Source organism: Eucalyptus grandis, chromosome 8, assembly GCF_016545825.1.
Source record: "Eucalyptus grandis isolate ANBG69807.140 chromosome 8, ASM1654582v1, whole genome shotgun sequence".
Lineage (NCBI taxonomy): Eukaryota > Viridiplantae > Streptophyta > Magnoliopsida > Myrtales > Myrtaceae > Eucalyptus > Eucalyptus grandis.
The window spans coordinates 7,577,667-7,593,381 of record NC_052619.1 but is presented as its reverse complement, the minus strand read 5'-3'; the positions used below and the strand labels follow the sequence as shown (position 1 = coordinate 7,593,381).

Below are 15,715 nucleotides of genomic sequence, written 5' to 3'. Positions count from 1 at the left end.
TTCCCATTTACCAAGAGGTGAAAGACCTTCACGAATATCTCAGGTACGCCATCGATATTCCCATTTACCAGGAGGTGAGAGACCTTCATGAATATCCAAGGTACGTCCTCGATATTCCCCACTACCAGGAGGTGAGAGACCTTCATGAATATCCCAGGTACATCCTCGATATTCCCAATTACTATGAGGTAAGAAACCTTCATGAATATTTGAGGTACGTCCTCCATATTCCCAATTACCAGGAGGTGAGAGACCTTCACGAATATCTCAGGTACGCCCTCAATATTCCCAATTACCAGGAGGTGAGAGACCTTCATGAATATCCAAGGTACGTCCTCGATATTCCAACTACTAGGAGGTGAGAGACCTTCACGAATATCCCAGGTACGCCCTCGATATTCCAACTACCAGGAGGTGAGAGACCTTCACGAATATGCGAGGCACGTCCTCGATATTCCCAATTACCAGGAGGTGAGAGACCTTCACGAATATCTCAGGTACGCCCTCGATATTCCCAATTACCAGGAGGTGAGAGACCTTCATGAATATCCAAGGTACGTCCTCGATATTCCCATTTACCAGGAGGCGAGAGACCTTCATGAATATGCGAGGCACGCCCTCGATATTCCCAATTACCAGGAGGTGAGAGACCTTCACGAATATCTCAGGTACGCCCTCGATATTCCCATTTACCAGGAGGTGAGAGACCTTCATGAATATCCAAGGTACGTCCTCAATATTCCCCTTTACTAGGAGGTGAGAGACCTTCATGAATATCCCAGGTACGCCCTCGATATTCCCAATTACCAGGAGGTGAGAGACCTTCACGAATATCTCAGGTATGCCCTCGATATTCCCAATTACCAGGAGGTGAGAGACCTTCATGAATATCCAAGGTACGTCCTCGATATTCCCATTTACCAGGAGGCGAGAGACCTTCATGAATATGCGAGGCACGCCCTCGATATTCCCACTACCGGGAGGTGAGACACCTTCACGAATATCTCAGGTACGCCCTCGATATTCCCATTTACCAGGAGGTGAGAGACCTTCATGAATATCCAAGGTACGTCCTCGATATTCCCCTTTACCAGGAGGTGAGAGACCTTCATGAATATCCCAGGTACGCCCTCGATATTCCCAATTACCAGGAGGTGAGAGACCTTCATGAATATCCAAGGTACGTCCTCGATATTCCCACTACCAGGAGGTGAGAAACCTTCACGTATATGCAAGACCCATCCTCGATATTTCCACACGAATATCTCAGGTATGCCTTGATTCTTCCTTAAGAGTTTATACCTATGATCGTCCAGGTACCCCTCCGATGCTTGTGATCATCCAGGTATCCTCCAAGAGTTTGTACTTGTGATCATCCAAGTACTATCTCCCAACAAATGAGATGCCCTGAGAAAGGTCGGTGCATCTCCCGTCAAGGCGACCGAAGAAAGGTTCGGGTCCTAGACAAACCATTGATTGTTTTGACAGACGACCGAAGAATGGTTCGGGTCCTGGAGAAGCATCTCCCGTCAAGGCGACCGAAGAAAGGTTCGGGTCCTAGACAAACCATCAATTGTTTTAACAGGCGACCGAAGAATGGTTCGGGTCCTGGAGGAGCAATCTCCCATCAAGGCGACCGAAGAAAGGTTCGGGTCCTAGACAAACCACTGATTACTTCAATAGGCGACCGAAGAAAGGTTCGGGTCCTAAACAAACCACTGATTGTTTTAACAGGCGACTGAAGAATGGTTCGGGTCCTGGAAAAGCAATTTCCCGTCACGGCGACCGAAGAATGGTTCGGGTCCTGGAGGAGCAATCTCCCATCAAGGCGACCGAAGAAAGGTTCGGGTCCTAGACAAACCATTGATTGTTTTGACAGGCGACCGAAGAATGGTTCGAGTCCTGGAGAAGCAATTTCCCATCACGGCGACCGAAGAATGGTTCGGGTCCGAGACAAACCACTGATTACTCCAATAGGCGACGGAATAATGGTTCGGGTCCTAGACAAATCATTGATTGTTTTAACAGGCGACCGAAGAATGGTTCGAGCCTTGGAAAAGCAACCTCTTCATATCACCAAGTAAGATGACGCCTTGATACTTGCCAAACTCGGGGTTCACACCCTATCTCACTCACTCCCGGTAAGTAACTACATGTATCTTCTTATCTGTCTTAGTATATGTATTGTTATAGTGCTCTTTTGCATAGGATAATAGGTCCTAAGTAAAATATAATATGTTATGCATGTATGGATAAAATTTAGGCATCAGTTTGTCTTTGAATGCAACCTCTGCGAGCTCACCTTCAAAGAGGGGCAGCTGTTGACGCCTAAAATTAAAAAACAAAAAAAACAAAAAAAGCAGCCCCCGCATGGGCCTTAGGCCCATCATCGCCTCAAGCCCGGCCCCTCCGCATCGTCTTCTTCCTCGCGCCACTGGAGAGCACGCGCGGGCAAGTGCGACGCCGGAGAAGCATGAGCGGACGGCGGTCGCGTGCGGAGCAGAGGGGCAAGTGGTGTCGACGGGACGTGACCGGAGGCAGCGATGATGGTAGATGGGACGGCGGTCCAACCGGCGGGTCGAAGCCTCGCCGACCGGCCGCTCCCGCGCCTATAAATAGAGGGGAGCCACCGTCAACAGAGCGGACACAGAGAGAGAGAGAGGGCAGCCGAGGCTTGGGGTCCCCTGAGAGACTTCAGGGAGCTCGAGTTCAGGCCGGCCGTGGTGTGGTGAGCTCGGAGGGGTCCCCGAGAGACTTCGGGGAGCTTGACGAGCGAACCCGAGGGAGAGAGAGAGTGTCCCGGCCAGATTCGACTGAGCCCAGGTCTCGCCGTCGCCGTCGTCACTCGCCGTTTCTCCACCATCGCAAACCGCCCTCCTGCCGTCGCCGTCCCCGTTCGAGAGAAGGTAAAAAAGGCGTCGTCGTTCATTATAGCCGTTTTCCGTTGACCTAGCCGTCGTCGCCATTGCCGTTGTTGCCTTCGCCATCGCCGCCGTCGCCGCCGTCGCCGCTACGCCTCGGTCCTCTCCCTCCTCGGCGCCGCGATTTGGAAACCCTAGAGTTCCCGATTTTCCGGGTCGCGACCCCGGGTTGTCGGGTCGGACTCGAATCGGGGACCGGGTAGGAGTCCGTAAATCCCGGGCGGCGGAAGGCCGAGTCACGATTCGGGTCGGATCCGGGTAGGGTTCGCCGGTGGAGTCGGGTCGCGAGGTCCGATCGGATCCGGGTCGTCGGGCCGGGCCGGTGTCCTCGAACGCCCGGCCACGACGCCGTTTCAAATTAAAAAAAAAAAAAAAAAAAAGTTCGAGTCGGGCCCGTCCGCGGTCGGTCGGCCGGCCCGGTCGGACCCAACCCGCGAATCCGACCCGAGTCGGTTTTTATATTATTTTAATATAAAATAATATTTTAAATAAATAATAAATATTATATTTTCGAAAAATAAAAAATAATAAAAAATAATTTATTTCCCAAAAATATTAAAAAATATTTAGAAAATACTTTATTTTCCAAAAAATCAAAAAATCAAAAAAATTTCATATTTTCCAAAAATGTCAAAAATCCAAAAAAAAGGTCAAAAATTCATGAAAAAGCAAAAAATTCAGAAAAAGGCAAAAAGACTTGTATTTTTCCAAAAAAATACCAAAAAACCCCAAAAAATCCATTTTGTGTCCAAAAATTAGAAAATGACTCAAAAATGTTTTTCCTCCCAAAATGCATGGAAAATCCCTCGAACATCCAAAAACCTTAGTGTTCAAACAAGATTAGGTACCGAAAGGGCATTAGTGATTAACTAGTGTAATCAAGTCCCCGATCCTAATTTCTCTGGTTGTGCAGGAGTGAGTATTTCTCCCGATACTTCACTTGGGTTTCTAATCAACCCACCCCAAATCGATTAGTGGCGACTCCAATTAAAAAATTGATTTACGGAGTTAAAAACTCAGACCATTAAGTCGTGAATTGGTGGACTTGGGAGAGTCCGGGCTTAATAAATTCAGCCGAGCCATTAGCCTCCTTAGGCGCCCGTACCCGATTGTGGGCGTCGAGAAAAAAGAGGTCGCGACACCTAATGACTAAAAAAGGGATCGTGAGAACCTTATTAAGTAGCCAATTTGGAAATTATGCAGCTTTTCAATGCACTGACTATTCTTATGTTATGTGTAACCAATATTTTGAAATTAAAATTATGCATGCCATGATAACATTAAGTAACATTATATTATTTACTAAGGAACTTTCTTTTTTTTTTTGTAAAAGCTAAATATATACGAATAGGCTAGGCTGGGAAAATAAGGAGAATCTTTTCTACTATGCATTCAGTCAATAATAAAAAAAGTAATTCCACGTATAATGCTATCCCAATGACTTATTATTACTAGTATTATAATTATGAATGATATTATTATTATTATTATTATTATTATTATTATTATTATTATTATTATGTAGGAACTAATACGAGGAATAATGACGTCATATTCCATAATTAAAAGTTCCAAACATACCTACCCATCATTCATTCACAAGGATTTCACATGAATTCCAACAACTGTCGTACAAAACTCAATAGGTTTAACAGGGAGAAAATTATCTAATCGTTCCTGAATATATTGTAAGGATGTTAATCAAATGCTAAATTTTAAAATTTTTCCAATTTGGCATAAATTTTTTGCGAAATTTAATGTAGTTCTTTTGATCCACTTTTGCCAAAAATCGCTGATATGATGATCCGGTCATCACTAGCCCATATGGCACATTGCCACATCAATAATTCCCAACAAAATTGGTGGGAAGAATTACATTGAGAATTCCCACAGAAGTTTAAAACTATATTGGTTAAACTAGAAAGTTTGGAACTAAATTAACATAAGTATCATAGATTTTAGATTGACTGGACAATTTCCCCTAACAATAGGAGAAACCACGATGGAAGAAGACAAGGTCAAGTTATGCCAAAACTCTGAAATTTTTCTATGATCACATTTCCACTTTCAAATCAATGTCCTTTACTATCAGCTTCAGTTTTAAGGTCACATTTTTTGTTCGTAATGTTCAGTATGAATATCGGTGCTGTGTTTGGTACCTTTCGAGCGTAAATGTGTTTGTAACTTTCAAGTTATTTTAATTCTAATGAAGCGAATTTTCAGTCTCTAGTGTTTCTCCTTCAAATCCTTTAAAAGTCAATGTGCGCAAGTTTAATTTCAGCGTCAATGTTTCAATTTCTTTTAAATTTTGCATGTCTCGCTCTTGTCCAGTTTTAATTCTAGTGTTCTCCTTGAAGTATCGTCTAATTTCCAATTTTCTGCACTTTGGTTTTCCAACACTTTCATTTCTTCGGCATTCCAATCGAAAGAAACCTTTTGTAATCATATTTTGATCTCAAGAGCTGGCATGCCTCACGCCTTTTTCTTTTTTATCACTTCTATCCAGCTCGAACCAATTCCCTGTTTGTCAAATTATCCTAGATCGATTTTAGACCAACATACATCAAACCCAAGTTCGCTTCTTCACAATTATATGATATTTCGTAATGACGGTAGATTCTAATTTACCTTGTCATTTCCCTTTCTACAGTTCCATATCACTTTCTTGATTTGATCCTTTTGTTTCTTAATTTATTTTAGCCCTTTGGAAACTCCATTTTAGTCAATGATAGTCAAACGACCATATCTGTGTCTCCATCAAGTGTCAAACTTCAATAAAACCAGTGAAAGGGAAAGTGCATCTAGTCCACATTCATCGTCGCGTTAAGCTCGAATCTCTTACCAACCACTTATTCAAAAATAAAAATAGTTGGTGATAATCTCAACTTTCGGCGTCTCTAAATAAAATATTTGAGAAACTTTACTTCTAAGAAAAGGTTTTAGAAAAACCAATTAGAAGTACTTGTCGATTATTCACCTAAACACAATATATAACCACGTTCTAGGGGATTGTCTAATTGATTCCACGGGTCTAAATGAGTTCCTGCACATAAGACGGAGTCCGCGGTTCGGACCTTTGGTTCACCCTTGATATTTTTGTCCCATGTAATAAAACGACAGACGGTCGTCTAACCAACCAAAATAAATTGCCGTTTGACTTTAGGTTTCTAGGTTAGTTCTTGCATTGAAACAAGTAAGGATTCGAGAGGTAATAATATCTAAAAGCCTTTATGGAATATAAAGTTCGAAGTCTCGATTTTACTATGCAATATAGGTGAACAGCACAATAGTTTCTTCAAGTAATCCAGCCATAGAAAACATGCTTTGACCGGTCATATAGACAATTACAAAAGCTAAATGCACACTTCTTTCAGGAATCGGTTCAGGCGAAGAAAAGTTTAATCTCAAGTAGATCTAGAATGATGCTTGTGCAAGAACTCAAGGCAAAAGGATACTTAAGGGTCTACGTGTCCTTCAGAGCCAATCTTGCCTATCTTGGTGAAATCCTGAACGATGCGCTCATTTCTTGGTAGATCCGATGGACACCGCTTTTGGAACATGGACGGGGAACTCATGAATCTTGTCCATCCATGGATTCTTCTCCTTCGCTGGGTCGATGGTCCTCAACGCCTTCCAAACTGCACTATTGCACTTAAATCCAGACCCAAAACCGATCTGCCATGTCCTATCACCTTTCCTAATCCTTCCTTTGGCCTCCGAATAGGCCAATTCATACCACAGTGAGCTACTCGACGTGTTCCCAAATCGGTAAAGAGTCATTCGTGATGGCTCCGAGTGCCAATCCGTGAGCTCAAGGTTCTTTTGTACCTCATCAAGAACAGCTCAACCTCCCGCGTGGATGCAAAAATGCTCGAAGGCCAGCTTGAAGTCAGGAATGTATGGCCTAATCTTCATCTTGAACACCTTCTTCATGACCAAGGTTGCGAAGAACAAGAGTTGCTCCGACATCGGGAGCACTAATGGCCCGAGGGTCGTGATGTTGGTCTTCAAGGCTTCCCCGGCGACTGCCATCAAGTCCTTGGAGAGCGACACACCGATCATCTTCTTATCGTCCTCTTGTTGGAACGCGCAATTGTAGCTCTTGTCATCTGCGCTTTTGTGGGTACGCACAGTGTGGATGAGCTGGTACTTGGAGCGGCGGCGGTCAGAGGATCGGTTGGAGAGGAGGATCGCTGCGCCGCCCATCCGGAAGAGGCAGTTTGAGACAAGCATCGATCGGTCGTTGCCAAAGTACCAGTTGAGGGTGATGCTCTCGAGGCTGACCACTAGAGCATAAAAGTTATGATTTACCTGGTGATTGATTCATCAGAGAAGTATTACGATTAGGCCCAAGTTTCATTTTCATGAGACCAAAATAAAATTTCCCTAGTAAGAAAGTCTAGAAACTATTGTGCCTAGTAGATAGAATAGATAGTAATTGAGAATGTACAAAGCTTATGTTCAATTCCATTGTCAATTATCGAATTCGTAAATGTGAAAAAGTCCTATTTCAACTCTAGCTATATTATGTGGCATAATGAATCTTGAATTGACTTATCAGTGGATCATTTTGTTTGACGACATCTAGGTTTTGAGTTCAAACCACTCATTGACTCCCACTACCCAACCAACCAAAGCATAATCTAGGGAAATAAAATATGCGAAAATTTACTGTTTGCACCACCAAAATAAAGTTGGTTTTTTTTTTTATATGGAAATGATCGGGTCAGTCTTTAATTTACTGCAATAATGATAGTCTGTTTTAGATCACAAAAATTAAATAACAAATAATTATAAACTATTATGGGGTCAACTCTTTCAAGAATTTGTGGTTCACAATTAGCCATTATTCTCACATTAGCTCAAAAACTGTTATATTAACAATACATTATTTTTTTTGTCGTGATTCTAATTTTTATGAAATGGTTTTAAAATTATATGACACACTATCAACATAAAATGGCCTGCGGAAGTGAACCTAATACAATTTCTATTACCCAATTTAAATTTAGCATTTCTTTCGTAAATGAAGGTTTTCATTCCTTGTCTGCTTTGATAGCACTAAGGTTGTTGTTCATAAAAAGTTCTTATTATGAAACCTATAATTTGAATAATCGAAAAAGAGAGGAAAACAGAAATGAAACCTGTAATAATTGCTTAGCAAGGTCGATCGAAATCAATCCAGCGCTGCAACCCATCCCACCAATATTGTAGCTCAACATTCCCTCTGAGCTTGTAGTGGTTCACGATCATCGCCGACAGCAACGGCGTCGGGTTGAACACACTACAGTTCACGACAAGGATCCCTATGTCCTTGGCCTTGACCCCGGTCTTGGCCAGCAGCTGGTCCACAGCCCCGAACATGATGGCCTCAGCCTCTGCCCGTGCTTCTGCCATGCACCGGTTCGGTGGAACCTGAAGCACAGCTTCAGGCACGTATGTCCGCTGCCCCAGCCCGGACCGCTCGAGGATCCGCTGCTGAAAAGCAAGATTCTCCTTGGTGAAGACGTTCGTGAGCTCCGACCGCTCCATGAAGGTCTCATGGGTGCATATCCGAGCCGGGTCAGACTTGTGGCAGGCAGAGTCGTCAGGCTTGTAGCAGGCAAAGTCGACGAGGTAGACTTTTCTGGGTAGGGTCATGAAGTAGAGAGTGACCAGAAATACCATGATGGTTGAGCAGAGCACGACGGTAATGAGATTGAACCTGAGTTGGTCCCAGAGCTGGGCTAGGTCTCGGGCCGTGAGGGCCGACAGGTGGGCCGAGGAGATGCCAAGGAGTGGCACGAGGAGTAAATATATGGCTTTGGAGATGAGGTAGTGGTAGCCGAGTTTCACGTACTTAAGCCTTACTGATAAGAGGAAATCTGGCGGGTTGTGGTCCAATGGTCTGTCCGAGTCTTGCCTTCGAGGTTCGACTGAGACGGGGGCCGTTTGATCTGGGTTTTGTCGACTGGTCTGTTCTTGTTGGTTGGCCATTTCCGAAGGACCCTATTGCAGAAAAGACAAGATGTTCAGAGGAGTTCCCTCAAGAATATCAAAGGACGAGAACTTGGTGTTTCAAAAGCAAAAGGAGGAAAATGGCAGAGATAGAGAGAGAGAGACAGACAGACAGACAGACAGAGACAGAGAGAGAGACAGTCTTACAATGCATGGGAAAGATTGGGGAGTGTTTAGGGTGGATTTAAAAAGAGTGCGTGGAGAGCGTAGAGGAGCTATTATACACATATGGCGGATATTAATTTGTGTAATGCGCATATTAATTTAGGTCAAACGGAGTTGAGAGATGAGAAGTTATACCATGTAAACGGTACATGTGTCCAGCTAGTTAGGGGGGACCATAGGATGACGAGGGCCCCAAGTCGATTGAATGGAAGATAAATTATTTGAGATTACAGGAATCACCATTTGCTCCAAAAGTTTGAGTTGTCGAATTATGAAGTGAAAATTAATTTTATATATCTTGACAGTTTCTCTCACGAGGGAATCGGTTTGATGACATGGATTTGAATATATGCAAACAAGCTCCGCGGGGAAAGTGTTGTTGAGAAATAATACTTATAAAGAAGGAAATCAATAAATGAATGAAAGAAAGTTAGAGGAATCGGATTGAGAACTCTATGGATGGATGAGGTTGCTCTGTAGGGAAAATATGGCTTCAAATTGGGTAAAACAATGAAGACGGATGTTTAAAATACTAAAGTCAGATTTTGAGGCGTAGTTTTTTTTAAACGTAGACAACTCTTTGTGAAAGGTTGCAAAGCGAACAAATGTATCCTTTCGAAAATTGTCTAGATGAACAAATGCGTCCATTCGGAAGAAGTTAAAAAACAAACAATTGCAATCCTTTGGGAAAAGTTGCAAACTGAATAAGTATCTTTTCCAAAGGTTGTCTTGAAAGGATACAAACAAAAATCGATTATTAAAGTTAATAAGATAACCGTACGAAAGAAAAAATATAAATAAAATAACAAAGGGATTAGTTCTAATTAAACTGCGGGCGGCAAAGTACTAAACGCGTCAAATAATATGGTGGGTTCTAGCCCCACCCAATCATTCCTTTAAATACAAAAAAGAAACCCCACACTTATTAATTAGCCCACTTCCTCCCACTTTTCCTATGTGGAACAAGGAAAATGCACTTAATTTGTTTTTACAAACAAACCTCCAACATGCTCTGCGTCCCCATTCATCATAAACGGTAGGACTAGGAGGACCTTTCCAGAGGTAAAACACTAAGCCAAAGACTTAGTGCGCACTCTTCCAAGTTCATATCTATCACAACTTTAGGGTTTTGATTCAATCATTTTAACATGCAAATTAGCTCAATTCAATTATGTGTCGTCATTGATCTCTTGTGGGTCAATCTAAGTAAGATGCAGGAATTCACCTTACTTTTATGAACCAAAGATTTATAGTTTAATCTAACTCTCTTTTACTACCATTTCTCTTTAATTTCATAAAAAAATTAGCTTTTAGTCTTGGCAAGTTTTAATCCTAAAGCACTAACATGTAATGAGTGATCATACAAGGGCACAATAAATTAATGCAACACTAAATAAGTCACAGTAATAAATAAATTGCTAGAAACAGGGCAAACCTCAATACACTAAACTAAGCATAATCTCACTATGATTAATTTTCCAATATTTGCAAGATGTCAATTAAAACAAATGCATGCCCTAAACATTATTTTTAGTTGCAATGATGATTATTTCTTTTTGGATTTTCTTGTTTAATAAAAGATTAAACAATATGAAATTCATGATATGCAAGTTGATTCTAGGTTATGTCTATGTGATGCTATTCTAACTAATGACATGTGACATGGATTATGTCACGCCCCGATCCTCGGGCACGCACACATCCTTCTCACTTGGTCGATTTTATAATGCGATATCGCAGGACTGTGTATCGCCGACCCTTTCAATTATTAAGCACATGCTGAAGCAGTTAAAATCCCCATACAATAAAACAATGGGATAGAAAAGCAGGGCCATATTTTTCATATTGAAATTTATAACCAAACTTTTATACAAAACACAAACCACTTCAAAACTATTCACATCAAAATGGAGATCTCAAAAGAAGACAGAAACTTAGACGAACTGGGCCGCACTCAAGGCCCCTCTCAGGATTGCCTTCTTCCTCCAAAAATCTTACTCCTTAAGATTCGCCTCCGAGTCCTCCTTCTCGGATTCTTCCTTCTCAGCTCTTCAGCGGGATCCTGAAATGGTTTTCCCCAAACTGGGATGAGACTACGTCTCAGCGAGTTCTACCCCACTAAGCCCGATTAGATAAACCATTATACTAAAGGCTGCCTAAACACGCACAGGGCAGAGGACTTACCTTGGCCTCAGATCTCACCTGCAAGTACAATTCATAATAGGCACCCAATTACTCAAAACAAAACGAACCAGTCGATTACATGCCACACAAATCACTCTCCACGGAGGATTATCTAAAAGCGAGGCCACGTGCATTCTCTAGGACGACATTCCAAGTCTCCGAGTCCACGTGCCTCGAACCTCGGGCCCACGTGCATTCTCTCAGGCGACCTCTTCGCCAAAGTGATACATTAAGTCACCGAGCCCACGTGCCCTTTTAGATGCCTGGGCCCACATGCATTCTCTTAGGTGCTATATCACCAAAGTGATGCATCAATTCACCGAGCCCACGTGCCCTTTTTACGATGCCCGGGCCACGTGCATTCTCTTAGGTGCTATCTCACCAAAGTGATGCATCAATTCACCGAGCCCACGTGCCCTTTTAGATGCCTGCACTTAGTCACAGAGCTCCATCAATGCTCTCGGGCGTCTTTTTCGCCAAGGTGATACACTGATCACAGAACCAACATAAACAATTCAATATGCTCTCGGGCGTCTTTTTCGCCAAGGTGATACACTGATCACAGAGCCAACATAAATAATTCAATATATTCAATCACTAAACTCACTTGCATTTTCCAGGTGATATTCCAATTCACCGAGCCCACGTGTCCTCTTTCAAGTGGTTACCAATCTACTTTCAATACCGACAACCAATGCCCAACGATTTCTCAATCAAATAATTAAATCAAGTCAACAAAGCATTATAAATGCTGAATAAACATACTTGGCCATTCACCAATCAATACTCAATCAAATAATTAAATTAACTCAACAAAGCATTATAAATGCTGAATAAACATACTTGGCCATTCACCAATCGATAATTCAATCTCAATCGATTCCAATCAATTTAGGGTAAATCCCTAAAATATCACAATTTATTCAATTCCATACAACGTGGAGCTCAAATAAATAAACGGACTGCACCACAACGATCAGCACGAGATTTCGGTCGTCGGCCATCAAAATCTTAATTTCCGAAAAATAATTAATTAATTTAATTAATTTCGAAAATTAAATAATTAATATTAAAAATTCAATTTAGCTCAAAATAAAGCCCGATTAAATAAACGGACTTCACCACGGTCATCAGCATAATTTTCCGGTCCCGAGCCATCTCCGTTGAATTTTCGGAAAATAAATAATTATTTAATTTAATTCCGAAAATTAATATTTAAATACTAAAAATCCACTTAGGCCCAAAAAGCCTAATTGAGCCCACTAAGGGTCGGGAAAATCCCGAGGCACTTCCAATAATTAGTAGACCACGTCTACTTGCTAATTACGCAATCAATTTATTTAAATCGCATCACAATTGACTAATAATTGCTAATTTATTCTAATCTAACAACATAAACATAATTAATTAAAACTAAACCAACCTTAAGTATAATTAGCCAACTAATCCAGGATTAATGAGATTACTCACCAAATCGCGCGCAAATCGGATCAATCCGACGGCGGCGACGCGAGGAACAATTGTTCCCAAAGCGACTCACGGATCCGGGGCCCGGAAACGGCCCAAAAGCGGGCCTAAAGCCGCTGGAAACCCATTTCGTGGGTTGCTGGTCGGGGCTGGCCGGGGCTGCTCCGGTGGCCAAAACGGCGAGGGAAGGCCGGCGGAAGGTGAGGGGAATGCCGGGGAGCTGCGAGGTGACCGGACGGAGGTAGGCGGTGGCCGGAGGTGGCCGGATCGAGCTGGACAGAGGCGGAGCAGAGCTGTCTCGCATGGGGAAGGGACGCCTGGGCGGAGGAGAGGGCAGGCGGCGCACGGCGGCGAGCGGCGGACGTGGGGTGGCGGAACGGGCGGCGACGGTGGCTGGCTGCCGCTTTCGATCTTCTTCAACTTCTAGTTCGCTCCTTCCACGAAGAAGAAAGAAGGAGAAGAAGAAAGAGTTCGGTCACGTGGGGTGGGGAGAAGAGAGAGAAGAGAGAGAGAAGGAAGAGATAAGGGGTTTGACTGGTCAAAAAAGAATAAGAAGAGAGAGTAGGCGTGGGGAAGGGGTGTCCGCACGAAGGGGAGGGGAGAGGAGAGAGAAGAGAGAGAGAGGAAAGAGAGAAGAGGGAGAGAGAGAGAAAAAGAATTAAAATAATAACATTATCTTATTTTCTTTTCTCTTATTTTCTTTTTCTCTTCCCTTTCCCTTTCTATTTTCTTTTGGTCTTCGATTTTTCCTCCGATAATTTCTTTCTTGAAATTTCGAACTCGGCAATAAATTGATAGACGATGAGACGGTTCTAAAAATGAATTGTGACACGTCCGAATATTCGATTCCCAAAACCGAATTAAATTTCATGATTAAAATCGACCAGACGCGATTTTAGTCCAATCCAACCAATTAGGTAGCTTTTAGGGATTTTACCGCGGTTATATCCCTTAACGGCTTCACCCAATAGGTTAGCTAACTCGTGAGTGATCAGCTCAGAGAAGAAGGACCATAGGCACGCCGACGATATGCACATTTCACTTTATCGAAACGGGGTCGAATTTCAGGATGTCACAACTCTTCCCATTTTATAAAAATTTCGTCCTCGAAATTTAAACCCTTACACACTTTGCTCAAAAAGGCGGGGGTATAATTATCTCATCGACTCTTCAGTCTCCAAAGTCGCTCCTTCAACACCGTGGTGTTGTCAGACCACTTTGACTAACGGAATGGTCTTTGTACGCAGAACTTGCTCTTTACGATCGACAATCTGAACCGGGCTTTCCACTATGACACACGGTCATCCACGTCTAATTCTTCGAAATTGAGCACGTGGGTCGGGTTAGGCTCGTACTTCCTTAACCTCGACACGTGAAAGACGTCATGCACTTGCGCCAATCTTGGCTGCAACGCAAGACAATACGTTAGGTTTCCGATTCTTTCAAGAATCTCAAATGGACCTACATACCTCGGACTCAGTTTGCCTTTCTTACCAAAGCGCGAAGTTCCCCTCATTGGTGACACTTTCAGAAAAATGTGATCACCAACTTGGAATTCCAAAGACCTTTGACACTTATCTGCATAACTTTTTTGTCTGCTCTGCGCTGTCTTTAATCTGTCTCTGATCACTGCCACGGCATCTACTGATTGCTGAATCAACTCTGGGCCTGTTATCTTCCTTTCTCCAACTTCATCCCAACACACTGGAGTTCTGCACGCTCTGCCATACAACGCTTCAAATGGAGCCATCTTGATACTCGCGATAACCGTTGTTGTAGGCGAATTCCACCAGATGAAGCTGATCTTCCCAACTTCCTTTGAAGTCTATAACACACGCTCTCGCATGTCTTCAAGAGTCTCGAATTGTCCTTTTAGACGGCCATCCGTCCGAGGATGATATGCCGTCTCATCTTGAAGCTTTGTACCCAAAGCACTCTGCAAGCTCTTCCAAAAGCAGCAGTAAACCTCGGGTCTCTATCAGATGTTATCGTAACCGCACTCCATGCATACGAACCACCTGACGCACATACAGGTTTGCGTGTCTATCCAGACTCAGGTCCTTTCGAATTGCAATGAAGTGAGCCGACTTTGTCAGCCTGTCGACTACTACCCAAATCGAATCATTCCCCCTCTGACTCCTTGGTAGTCCAGTCACGAAATCCATCGTGATATGCTCCCATTTCCACTCTGGGATCGCGAGAGGTTGCAGAAGTCCTCTCGGCTTGCAATGCTGGGCTTTTACTTGCTGACAAGTCAAACACTTGGCCACATGCTTGGCGATGTCCGCCTTCATACCTGACCACCAGTAATGTTGACGCAGATTCTGATACATTTTAGTACTTCCAGGATGAACGCTATAATTGCTACGATGTGCTTCAGATAAAATTTCTTCTCTAAGCTCTACATCGTCAGGTACAACCAAACGTCCACGAAGCCTCAGTACCCCATCATCAAAAACTTGAAAATCAGCATTTCTTTTATCGGTATCCTCTTGAAGAATTCTCTGTACATCTGGATCTGTCGGTTGAAGTTGCTTGATTCTGACCTGGACATCCAGCTCAATTCTGAGGGTGGCCATAAAACTTGAGAGGTGGCCTTCCTCAAATTTGAATTCCGAATCTCGAGCTCTCTCGATTAGGTTTCACTCCTTAACCAAGATCCGTGCCACTGAAGACTTCCGACTCAATGCATCGGCGACCTTGTTCGCCTTTCCCGGGTGATATAGAACATCACAATCGTAGTCTTTCAGCAATTCCATCCATCGGCGCTGTCTCATGTTCAACTCCTTTTAAGAGAACAAATACTTGAGACTCTGATGGTCTGTGAAAATTTGAAACTTTTCTCCGCACAAGTAGTGCCTCCAAATCTTCAACGCAAATATGATGGCTGCGAGTTCTAAGTCATGCGTCAGGTAATTCAATTCATGAGGTCTCAACTGCCGGGAAGCGTATGCAACAACTCTGCCATGTTGCATCAACAC

At 43.1% G+C, this 15,715-nt stretch overlaps 1 long non-coding RNA gene and 1 pseudogene across 1 annotated transcript; both read right to left on the bottom strand.

The window, feature by feature from the left end:
* Positions 1-6,178: 6,178 nt before the first annotated feature.
* Positions 6,179-9,023, bottom strand: LOC104416125 (annotated as a pseudogene).
* A 2,058-nt stretch (positions 9,024-11,081) lies between these two features.
* LOC120286800 lies at positions 11,082-13,092 on the bottom strand. Its single transcript, XR_005545511.1, has 2 exons — positions 12,738-13,092; positions 11,082-11,145 (listed from the first exon to the last, which is right to left on the bottom strand). It is a non-coding gene; the product is annotated as an uncharacterized LOC120286800 (long non-coding RNA).
* Positions 13,093-15,715: the final 2,623 nt, after the last annotated feature.